Raw genomic sequence first — 12197 nt, 5'->3', positions numbered from 1 at the left:
GATATGAAAAAAATTATACATGCCATTTTTCACTTTTTTATAACATTTCCTCTGTCCTCAGCTGCATAAGAGCTGGGGGAGGAGAATCAGCAGTACACTGAGCTTCCCAGTCTGTGCAGCCAGGGCATGTCAGGACAAGTCTGACCATTGGAGGAGAGCAGGCTGAGTTCCCAGCACAGCTAGGGGATCTAGTCTTTAATCACCTACGGGAGCAGCTGGCCGCACTGTTGGATCGTTTCTTGGGCAAACCAGCGGAAACGATAAGCCCAAGAAACACCAGTGAGCGGCAGGAGGGAGAGGCCTCTCCCGCAACTTTGGAAAGCGTTCAAGAGAGAAAAGTGTATGTGAGAAGGTGTCCCTCGCGCTACTAAGAGTAACAAAATGTGTCTATAACAGAAGAGTGATAATATAAGTGTAACACCAGCTGCAAGACCTGTAAGTGTTCACATAACACAAATGTAAAATAAAAATATATAAAAATTGATCTCGCACAGTGATAAGTGTAAAACACTCTGAAACACAAAGTGCAATATAATTAAATAAAGTGCAATAAAAGTGCATAAACATGGGTAACCGACAGTTCCCTCATACACAAATGAAGTGAATAAATCAAGTAAAAGGATGGTGTGAAATGTCCATAAATGAACCTGTGTGAACAGAAAACATACAAAAATGAAAAAAAATGTCCATAATAGTGAAAGAGATCCTGAATAAAAAAGTGATTCAGCAAGAATGTTGGATGAGGACAGGTGGATAAGTGAGGAAAAGATGGGGGGGGGGTGAAATCTCCAGTCTCCACCAATAAATAACGTCCTATATTGGAGTGGAGAAGTACTCAAAAATATTCATAACCAGAGATGATTCAGAAATTTAAAACATGTCCATAAAGGATAATGCCACAAATGGCTTCATCTGTATTATACAGATAACCAATTTAATGGCCACCATATAAACAAGTAGCGGACCACAAGAAAATGGCCGCCACACTACTTCCGGTTTCACGATATATAAACAATGTCTATGCAGCCAATACGGTTCCCCAGATGAAGCCGCGTGGCGTAATGTGCAGGGAGTGGCTTGAACTAGACGCACACCGGAAGTGACGTAAAGAGCCGCTTAGGACGCCATGTTTACAGTTCTTTGCCTGTTTTTATCATTCTATATGTAAGAATCCACTCGCTGTTTTTATTGAATAAAATTATCCATTATTTAATATACTACACCATTGGAGGCACCCTCTTTTCTCCCCTTCCTCCCACCTACCATGGACGATATAGAGAAGCACTTAGCCATTTGGAGAAGTATCCCCTGGTTCCATCACTAGGATACACATATATGAAGAGGCCCCAACAGAATGGTGTGGAAAATGTAATCTATTATTGAAGCGTGTTTACTTCATCTATGAGGTAAGAGTCCTGTGAGACCGTTCACTTGAAGAAACCATTTGTGGCATTATAATTTATGGACATGTTTTAAATTTCTGCATCATCTCTAGTTAGGAATATTTTTGAGTACTTCTCCACTCCAATATAGGAACGTTATTCATTGGTGGAGACTGGAGATATCATCCCCCCTATCTTTTCCTCACTTATCCACCTGTCCTCATCCAACATTCTTGCTGAATCACTTTTTTATTCAGGATCTCTTTCACTATTATGGACATTTATTGTCATTTTTTTATATTTTCTGCTCACACAGGTTCATTTATGGACATTTGACACCATCCTTTTACTTGATTTATTCACTTCAATTGTGTATGAGGGAACTGTCGGTTACCCATGTTTATGCACTTTTTATTGCACTTTATTTAATTATATTGCACTTTGTGTTTTAGAGTGTTTTACACTTATCACTGCGCAAGATCGATTTTTATATATGTTCATGAGAGAAAGCCAGCCACCAGCGGCAAAAAGCAATACCGGGGTTATGAGTGATATCTTCAGCTATAATCCCGGTAAACCACTTGCAAAATGTATATATATGCGTATTGCGGTCGGCAAGTGGTTAAAATCTCTCAGCTATCAGGCACAATTACAAACAAGTACTTTTTAGCTCTTTTTTTCTAGATTTATTCATATTAAAAATGACTTTCAAGTAAACGTGTCATGAGAGGTTGTCCCTGCTGGTTTGGCTATCACATTGTGCATCTTGCTTGTATGTTGTAGGTCAGTAAGTCATAAAGTAAAACAGAAAAGCAATTAACATTTTGTAAAGGTGATCGGCACTTCCCGCTGGGACACCAGTGCTGCAGAAAAGCCCAGTGACCCTTGGGACAGGACGAGTGTAAAGGAGCAGCCCACTTCAATTTCTTTATATTGGAGATGTGGCCCAATACTAAAGGTAGATGTAAGTCTTTGTGTGCTAGCTAGGGTGAGGGCAGGCCATGTATTTTTTTTTTCTTTTAACTGTAAAAAATTGAGCAACAAAATTAATAACAGAATCTGCACTAGACAGTAGAGCTGCAAGATTCTGGATAAAATGAGAAATTGTTTTGCTTAGAATATAGATCAGCTTCTTAGCTGAAACATGTCGGGTGAACCCCTCACGATTGCCGCTATATGATGTTTTTTTTTTTTTCCATAAAGATTTTATTGTGAAGAGAAAAATATATCACATACAGAAATCGTACATAGAATCTTGTACAAAAGTCATTTAGCTTAAAGAACAAATAACATTGGATTCATATGTTTTCCAACAAAATGTTAGTAGGCGGTTGATCTGGAGAGAGATTTATGTTAATGTTGGAAGCAAAAACGTGGAATTTCTCAACAAGATGTTATATTCCAGCGCCGAGCTCCCCCCACTCACATCATCATTCGGCGAGTATTAAGGGGAGAGCCGAGCACCGGGCCAGTCCCGGGTAAGGGTTCAGAGAACGTCGAGACCCCTCCGGGCATAAATGTTAAATGTCTCGAAGTTCCCGGATCGACAAGTGGGTGCCCTCATCAAAGGGCCTAGTATACATAAGACCACTGTACAATGGTTGCAAACTAAAGAAGGGAGAATAGAATAGTCTAAAAAGAAAAGAGAAGAGGAAAGGAGAGGAGAAAAGGGAAAGGGGGTAGAGAAGGAGGGGGAAGAGGGAAGAGGGAGGGAAAAAAAAAAAAAAGAAAAGCGGGGAAAGAAGGGATGGGGGGAGTACTCAAGAGAATAAGTGTGGAGTTCTTTGAGGTGAAAGAGTAAAATAGTAAAGAGGGGACAGGATGAAAAGGTGGGTAGACCCCCAGGATTGTAGATGTGGGAGCCTAAAGTGAATCATGGGTTAAAGAGAGTCGTATTAGGTAGGGAGGAAAGGGGAAAGGGTTTAGTGTGATGAATGAGGTGTATATTAAAGAAAAGAGGGGGTAGAGAGGGTTACGTTTGGAAGTAAGGCAAATGACAATAGAAGAGGGTGGCTCCGGGGTGTAACCAAGTCCTCCCCCCCCAAACCCTACAGGAGAGGCACCAGCAGGGGTGCCTTCCTGAATGAACACGGTTATGTTTGTGTGGAGGCTCGTGGAAGGTATTGGCGGTATCTCTCAGTGGTCGTGAAGTGTATCCAACAGGACCATGTGGCCGTGAACTTCTGAGCCCTATCCTGAGAAACGTGAATGAGCTCTTCCATGTCTTTCGTTTTGGAAATTCTTGTACACCATTCACCAATTGATGGAACCGATGTCGATTGCCAGTGTTTAGGGATGCATAATCTAGCAGCATTCACCAGATGCATCGCTAGGGATTTGAAGTAGTTTCGTTTGGATAATGAGGTATGGTGTAGAAGGTATTGGGCTGGGGTATAGTCAAGAGTAAATGTGGTAATTTGTGTTATTAATTTGTGAACCTCCTTCCAAAAGGGCTGGAGGATTGCGCAGTCCCACCATATGTGGAGCATTGTACCCACCTCCACTCCACAACGCCAGCAAGTGTTGGGGATAGTGGATTTGAATTTGTGAAGTCTGGAGGGGGTTCTATACCACCTAGTAGCTATCTTGTATCCATTTTCTTGTGTAGTTACATTCAGAGAACCTTTGTGTATGTACTCATGGACCTTATTCCATTCCTCATTAGTTAAGGGTGTCGGAAGGTCTCTGTTCCATGCACTCTGAGAAGGTGAGATTGTGGGTGTCAAGGGGTCATTTAGCAGAGTGTACAGAAGAGAGATGAGGTGTCTTTGTGGGATTTTACGGTGACACAGGGTTTCAAACTGAGTGAGCTGTTTAATCCCGTGGGTTTGATTGGCGTGGGATTCCAGAAAGTGTCTGATTTGCCTGTAAGTCCAGAAGGAAAATGCCGAGGTTTTGGATATTTCTATGAGTTTTTCATGGGGCATGATTTTCCCATCCTGATAGAAGTGCATGATTAGAACGTCTTCATGTGGCCATTCTTTCTGTAGAAAGTTAGTGTGGGAGCCTGGGGGGAAATCAGGATTTCCTCTCAAGGAAGTTAAGGGGCCCGGGATTGAGGCTAAGTTCCCCTTAAGTGATGCTTTTTTGAATGCTAATAGGGATGGATAGATTAGTGGGTGTGTCATTATTGATTGTGGCCAGTGCTTAGGGGGTAACCATGGGATTAAGTGTAAAGGAAGATGTGACACAGCATTTTCTAGGGGAATCCAGGATTTCTTAAGGGAGTGGATATTCCAATCCGCTATCCTCGTGAGATGGCTTGCACTATAGTATTTGTTCAGATCCGGCAGTCCTATTCCGCCCCTGGATTTGGGTAAGGTGAGTCTAGAATATTTAATGCGGGGGGGGGAGTCCCTCCATAAAAAAGTTGAGCATATTTTTTGATATGTTGTGAAAAAGTTAATTGGTAGGTGTCAGAGAACCATCACAAACGCTCGTTCCCGGGTGCCAGCCGGACGTACGGGAAGAACGAGCGAGCCCCGGACTAGGTACGCACGCGATGCGATCGTACGAACGAGGGCACGTCAGCGTGTGCACGCCCGCACTCCAACGAATCACGGCGCAAGGCGCCCTATTTAAACGATCAGCAGACTAGCATCAATGCTGGATTGTCTCAGCTCGTTCCTGAACCCTTGCTGTTGCCTTGTTTACTTGACCCTGATCTTGAACCTCTGCTTGCCTTGACTACCCTCTCGGATCACCCCTACATCTCTGCCTGCCTTGCTTCCTGTATTGAACCCGGCTTAGACTCCTGACTACGGCTCTGTCTCCTGATTCGGTACCCCGCTGCCAGTTCGTTGCCAACCTCCGCCAGTCCCTGACCACGTCTCTGCCTGCCGATTGTGTACCTCGTTGCCAGCACGTTGCCAACTCCTGCCTGCCGTGACCCTGCAAGTTCCTCTGCTGGACCTCTCCTGCATCCATCCAGGAATCAGCACCTCAGCTTCCTTCCGAAGACCTCTGGGCTTCTGATCCTGCCAGCAGGCACCTGCACCCTTCCGCCGCCCTAGCAACCCTGTCTCAACCTCCAGGGACGCTAGGACCGGGACCGTGCAAGAGGCCGCCCTCGTCATTTCAGACTCCGCTGTAAGGTACGTGACAGTACAATCCAGCCAAAATGGAGTCTGAAAGGGGGGCCTCAGCTATGGACGCTCTGTGTCAACAGATCGCAAATCTCACCCAGGCAGTTCAGGGCCTGCAAGATGGCTACCAGCGACTTGAACAACGAGTGGAATCTCTCTCTCCAAACATCTCAGCACCTCAGGTCACAGCACCTGCATCATCAACTCCAGTTTCTACACCCACAGTAGTGGTGCCACCCCCAGAACCACGAGTTCCTGCCCCGGAGAAGTTTATGGGTGACCGCAGCAAATTCCGTGCCTTCAGGAATGCCTGTCATTTGTACTTCTTGCTTCAGCCCCGCACCTTTTCTTTGGAGAGTACCAAGGTGGGGTTCATCATTTCATTACTGCAGGGAGAACCTCAAACCTGGGCCCATCATTTACTGGAACAGGCCAGTCCCTTGCTGGGTACCATGGACTCTTTTTTGGATGAAATGGCCAAACTGTATGATGATCCCCAGCGTACTACCACCGCCGAGGCCAGCCTCCACACCCTCCAACAGGGTCGTAGGCCCGTGGAGGACTATGTTACAGACTTTAAACGGTGGAGTACTGAAACACATTGGAACGACGCCGCTCTCCGTTTTCAGTTCCGTTCAGGGCTTTCGGAGGCACTCAAAGATGAACTAGCTCGTGTGGGGATCCCCGATTCCCTCGAAGGACTAATTCAACTGTCCATTCAGATCGATCGCCGGCTGAGGGAGCGAAGATCTGAAAGGACCAGCCAGTATCGGCCCATGTGGATGCTACCCAGAGTACCCAGTCGCCTACCTACCTCCACACCCCCACTGTCTGCTCCTACCACTGAACCTCCAGAACCAATGCAGTTGGGTGTGCTTCGTGCACCCTTGACTCCGGAAGAAAAACAACGCCGTCGTATGAATAACCTTTGTCTCTACTGTGGGGAAGCCGGTCATTACGCCAATATGTGTCCCAACAAGACCCGTAAGTGTGACTCTCCTCTTCTTGATCGTTATGCATTAACTCCAGCAAGAATGACTCACATTGCTGTTCCTGTTTCTCTACAGCTTCCAGAAGGGGTGCTTCAGATCCAGGCCATAATTGACTCCGGTGCCTGCAGTTGCTTCATTGACCGTGCCTTTGCCCTGCAACACAACATCCCGCTGCGATCGAAGCAACATAAACTGTTCATCCGATTAGCTGATGGGTCCAACATCAAATCTGGGCCTATCATCCAAGAAACCCAACCTTTGCCTGCCGACATCTTACCCAATCACCAAGAACTGTTGTGCCTGGACGTTATATCCTCACCACTTTTTCCGATCATCTTAGGAATACCATGGTTACAAGCACATAACCCACAGATAGACTGGACAACCGGCCAGGTAGTCTTTCAATCCTCCTACTGTCTCAAAAACTGTCTCCAGATTCTCCACACCACAGCTCCAGTTATTGGTTGTCTCAAATCAGTATCCGAATCCCAAGACCTTGTCCCATCCGTGTACCATGATTTCTTGGATGTTTTCGACAAGCAGAAAGCCGATACTCTTCCCCCGCACCGGGCCTACGATTGCCCGATTGAACTTTTACCAGGGGCAGAAATTCCATTTGGGAGGATCTTTTCTCTGTCAGAGCCTGAACTCGCAGTCCTAAGAGACTACGTGAATGAGAACCTCAAGAAGGGGTTCATCCGTCACTCAACATCACCAGCCGGGGCAGGAATATTCTTTGTCGAAAAGAAAGACCATTCGCTCCGTCCATGTGTGGATTACAGAGAGTTAAACCGGATCACCGTTAAAAATCGCTACCCCTTGCCTCTGATTCCAGAATTGCTCCAGAGACTCCGCTCTGCAAGAGTCTTCACCAAGTTGGATTTACGAGGTGCTTACAATCTGATCAGAGTCAGGGAAGGAGACGAGTGGAAAACGGCCTTCCGGACTCGTTTTGGCCACTTTGAATACCTCGTCATGCCCTTCGGATTATGCAATGCTCCAGCAACCTTCCAGCATTTTGTGAATAATATATTCAGAGACTTTCTAGATCTATTCATGATCGTCTACCTAGACGATATCCTAGTTTTCTCAGCCTCTCTAGATCTTCACCGTGTCCATGTGAAACAAGTCCTTCTGAGGCTAAGACAGAATGGACTCTATGCCAAGGCCGAAAAATGCGAATTCGAACGACAGACCATCCACTTCCTCGGACTGGTGATTTCTACAGGAGGTATGGCAATGGATCCTCAAAAAGTCGCAGCCATAACGTCCTGGCCACCTCCCACTGATAAGAAAGGGGTACAACGGTTCGTCGGCTTCTCTAATTTCTACAGAAAGTTCATTAAAAACTTCTCTGGTATCATCATGCCCATCACCCAGCTCACCAAGAAACAGAACCGTTTTCAATGGACAGAGGCAGCCCAAGCTGCCTTTGATAAGTTAAAGGGACTTTTTACCTCAGCTCCGTTATTAAAGCACCCTGACCCCGCTCTTCCATACATCCTGGAGGTGGACGCCTCAGAAAGCGCCGTAGGGGCCATCCTGTCCCAGCGCCAAGGACCCAAGAATCTAATGCACCCTGTGGCCTTCTTCTCAAAGAAGTTGGGACCTTCAGAGAGGAACTATGATGTGGGGGACCGAGAACTGTTGGCAATCAAATTGGCTCTAGAAGAGTGGCGGTACCTCTTGGAAGGAGCAACACACCCAATACTGATCTTCACGGATCACAAGAATTTGGAATACCTCAGGACCGCCAAACGCCTCAGGCCCAGACAAGCAAGGTGGGCTCTTTTTTTTTCACGGTTTAACTTCCACATAACCTACCGGCCTGGCTCCAAGAATGTGAAACCTGACGCGTTATCGCGTATGTTTACAGAAGTTGAAGTTCCACCTCAAACTGATACTATCCTGCAGGCTGGAAATTTTCTACTTATGCAAACCGACCTAATGTCACAGATCCGTCAAGCTTCCAGGGAAGTCTCTCTGTCTCCGGATGCAGACCTTCAGGAGAACGATGGGGTCTATTGGCGGGGTAATAAAATTTTCATACCACAGAATTTACGTACCACCATCCTACAAGTGTGTCATGACTACCCACTAGCCGGCCATTTTGGGGGATACAAGACCATGGATTTGATCCAGAGACATTTCTGGTGGCCTAGTTTAGCAAAGGACTGCAGGAAATATGTTGGCTCATGTTCAATCTGTCTCAGGAACAAGAACAGCAAGAACAAAGCATGGGGACTATTAAGACCTCTACCCATCCCTGAGAGACCCTGGGATAAAATCGCAATGGACTTTATCGTAGAGCTCCCTCCATCAGAGGGGTTCTCATCTATTTTTGTAGTGGTAGACCGCCTCTCCAGGATGTCACATTTCATCCCTATGAAAGGGACCCCATCAGCAATTGAAACTGCTAAAGTCTTTGTTAAAGAAGTTGTCAGACTGCATGGAATCCCTAGTGACATCGTCTCGGATCGAGGAGTACAGTTTACTTCAAGATTTTGGAAAGCACTGTGCGAAGCGCTGGGCATCAAACTCAACTTTTCTTCGGCTTATCATCCCCAGTCCAACGGACAGACTGAGCGTACCAACCAAACGCTAGAGCAATATCTGCGTTGCTTCACCTCCTTCTCCCAAGAAGATTGGGCCTCACTTCTGCCACTGGCAGAATTTGCATTTAACAACTCTGCTCATACTGCCACCAACCAATCACCCTTCTTCTCCAACTACGGGTTTCATCCTTCCTTCTTGCCTACATTGATTCCGGACTCTCCTTTGCCTGCAGTTCAGGACAGATTAAATTTCTTTGCTACCAATAACCAGGTGTTAAAGGATACCATTGCCAAAGCACAAGAGGTTAATAAGAGGTTCTTTGATAGAAAGAGGAGGGGAGAACTGGATTTGAAGGTTGGTGATCGTGTGTGGCTGTCAACTTTGAATCTAAAACTTACCTGCCCATCCAAGAAATTGGGACCTAAATACCTAGGACCCTTTCCGGTCAAGAGAAAAATTAATCCAGTGGCTTATGAGCTCGAACTTCCCGACTCCTTTAGGATTCACCCTGTGTTTCATACCTCCTTGTTGAAGCCTGATGTGGTTAATCCCTTTCCTGGTCGTGAAAGAGGGCCCCCAGAGGCCATAATGGTAAATGGGGAAGAAGAGTTCGAAATTGAGACCATTGTAGATTGCAGGAGAAGGCGGGGACAAAATCAATATTTAATTAAGTGGAAGGGTTTTGGCCCAGAAGAAAACTCCTGGGAACCAGAAGCAAACCTCCATGCCCCAAGACTCATACAAGCCTTTCATCATGCTCATCCGGAAAGGAGGTCTCAGGTGGGCATCCGGAGGCTGCCCTTAAGGAGGGGGCAATGTCAGAGAACCATCACAAACGCTCGTTCCCGGGTGCCAGCCGGACGTACGGGAAGAACGAGCGAGCCCCGGACTAGGTACGCACGCGATGCGATCGTACGAACGAGGGCACGTCAGCGTGTGCACGCCCGCACTCCAACGAATCACGGCGCAAGGCGCCCTATTTAAACGATCAGCAGACTAGCATCAATGCTGGATTGTCTCAGCTCGTTCCTGAACCCTTGCTGTTGCCTTGTTTACTTGACCCTGATCTTGAACCTCTGCTTGCCTTGACTACCCTCTCGGATCACCCCTACATCTCTGCCTGCCTTGCTTCCTGTATTGAACCCGGCTTAGACTCCTGACTACGGCTCTGTCTCCTGATTCGGTACCCCGCTGCCAGTTCGTTGCCAACCTCCGCCAGTCCCTGACCACGTCTCTGCCTGCCGATTGTGTACCTCGTTGCCAGCACGTTGCCAACTCCTGCCTGCCGTGACCCTGCAAGTTCCTCTGCTGGACCTCTCCTGCATCCATCCAGGAATCAGCACCTCAGCTTCCTTCCGAAGACCTCTGGGCTTCTGATCCTGCCAGCAGGCACCTGCACCCTTCCGCCGCCCTAGCAACCCTGTCTCAACCTCCAGGGACGCTAGGACCGGGACCGTGCAAGAGGCCGCCCTCGTCATTTCAGACTCCGCTGTAAGGTACGTGACAGTAGGGCTATAGGTATTGTTTGTATGAGGTAAAGAAGGCGCGGTAAGATAAGCATTTTAATTAAAGCTGCTCGTCCAAACCAGGAAACATTTAACGTCTTCCATTCCTTAAGGAAATTTTGGGCTTTAAGAAGAGCTACCTGGAAGTTCAGTGTGTATAGGTTTGATAAAATGGGTGGGATTTGTATTCCCAGGTAGGTAAGGGCATTTTTTTGCCATTGAAACGGAAAGGATTCCTGGCAGCTTGTCACTTCTTGGGGGGGAAGTGAGATATTCAGGGCCTGTGATTTAGTGTGGTTGATCTTTAAGTTGGATATTTTGTTAAAGAGATCGATTTCCTGTAGAAGATTTGGGAGAGAGACACGGGGAGCTTGTAGTGAGAGTAAAATGTCGTCGGCGAATGCCGCAACCTTGTACTCTCTCCCTTTTACCACAATACCCCGAATATCAGGATTGTTTCTTAGTTTGTTGAGGAAGGGCTCTAAAGTGAGGATATATAGAAGTGGTGATAGGGGGCATCCCTGACGTGTCCCGTTCTTGACCGAGAAGGCGCCTGACAGGAGGCCGTTGACTCTAACTGCAGCGGAGGGACCAGAGTACAGGGCCATAATAGAGGAAAGCATACGGTTTCCGATCCCAATCGCCGAGAGAGTTTCGTACATGTAGTCCCAGGCCACCCTGTCAAACGCCTTCTCGGCGTCTAGAGAGAGAAGAAAGCCCTGGGTTTTAGTGGCCGTAATCCAGTGGTGTAAGTTTAACGTGCGGATTACGTTGTCTCGGGCTTCTCTACCCGGGACAAACCCTACCTGGTCCAGGGATATAAGGTTTGGTATTAAGGGGAGTAGTCTAATAGCAAGGATTTTTGCGTACAATTTGATGTCTACGTTTAATAGGGATATTGGCCTGTAGTTCGCGACTAATGAAGGATCTTTACCCTCTTTTGGTATGACCGTGATATGGGCCATTAGCATTCTGGAGGGATCAAATTGGGCATCAGCTAATGTGTTGAATGTGGCTAAGAGTGTAGGGGAAAGAATGTCTGCGAATGTTTTATAGTATTGGAGAGTGTATCCGTCGGGACCAGGGCTTTTGCCAAGTTTCATTTGTTTAATTGCCACAGCAATTTCAGTTAAAGATATGGGTTTATCAAGTTCTAGTTTAAGTTGGGGTGATATAGGCTTGGGGCTATATTTGGAGAGGAAGGATTTAATGAGGTCAGATCGGGTTTTCTGTGCGTTTTGAGACCTTTGATCAGGACATAAGTTATATAGTTTTGAGTAAAAAGTCTCAAATTCTCTAGCTATTTCCTCGTTCTTGACCATGAGATGAGATTGGAATTGCGTAGGTGATGTATTCTGGTAGAGGTTTTAGAAGATTGGACCGAACGTGCCAGCAGGCGACCACACTTGTTCCCTTGCTCGTAAAAGATTCTCTGGGAGAGAATGTAGCGTCTACTAGAGCGTCTGTCCAGTTCTATTTTTAAGAGAGAGCGTGCGTGGGATAGTTCTTGTAAAGTGGCGGCTGCTTGTGTCTGTTTGTGTGCTCTTTCCAGGGATTTAATTGTTCCGATAAGTGAGTTAATAAGTTCTTGGTTCCGTTTTTTGGTTTTAGCTGCCAGTGACATCAGCTCCCCCCGGACCACACACTTATGAGCTTCCCATAGGGAGATAGGAGATA

At 46.6% G+C, this 12197-nt stretch overlaps 1 long non-coding RNA gene across 1 annotated transcript; it reads left to right on the top strand.

Annotated features, from left to right (window-relative positions):
* Positions 1–2569: 2569 nt before the first annotated feature.
* LOC141131291 (uncharacterized) lies at positions 2570–10661 on the top strand. Its single transcript, XR_012242727.1, has 2 exons — positions 2570–4795; positions 10526–10661. It is a non-coding gene; the product is annotated as an uncharacterized lncRNA (long non-coding RNA).
* Positions 10662–12197: the final 1536 nt, after the last annotated feature.

This window comes from Aquarana catesbeiana, linkage group LG03 (genome assembly GCF_042186555.1).
Source record: "Aquarana catesbeiana isolate 2022-GZ linkage group LG03, ASM4218655v1, whole genome shotgun sequence".
NCBI lineage: Eukaryota > Metazoa > Chordata > Amphibia > Anura > Ranidae > Aquarana > Aquarana catesbeiana.
Note: the sequence above shows the minus strand (reverse complement) of the source record. Positions and strands in the feature narration are given on the sequence as shown.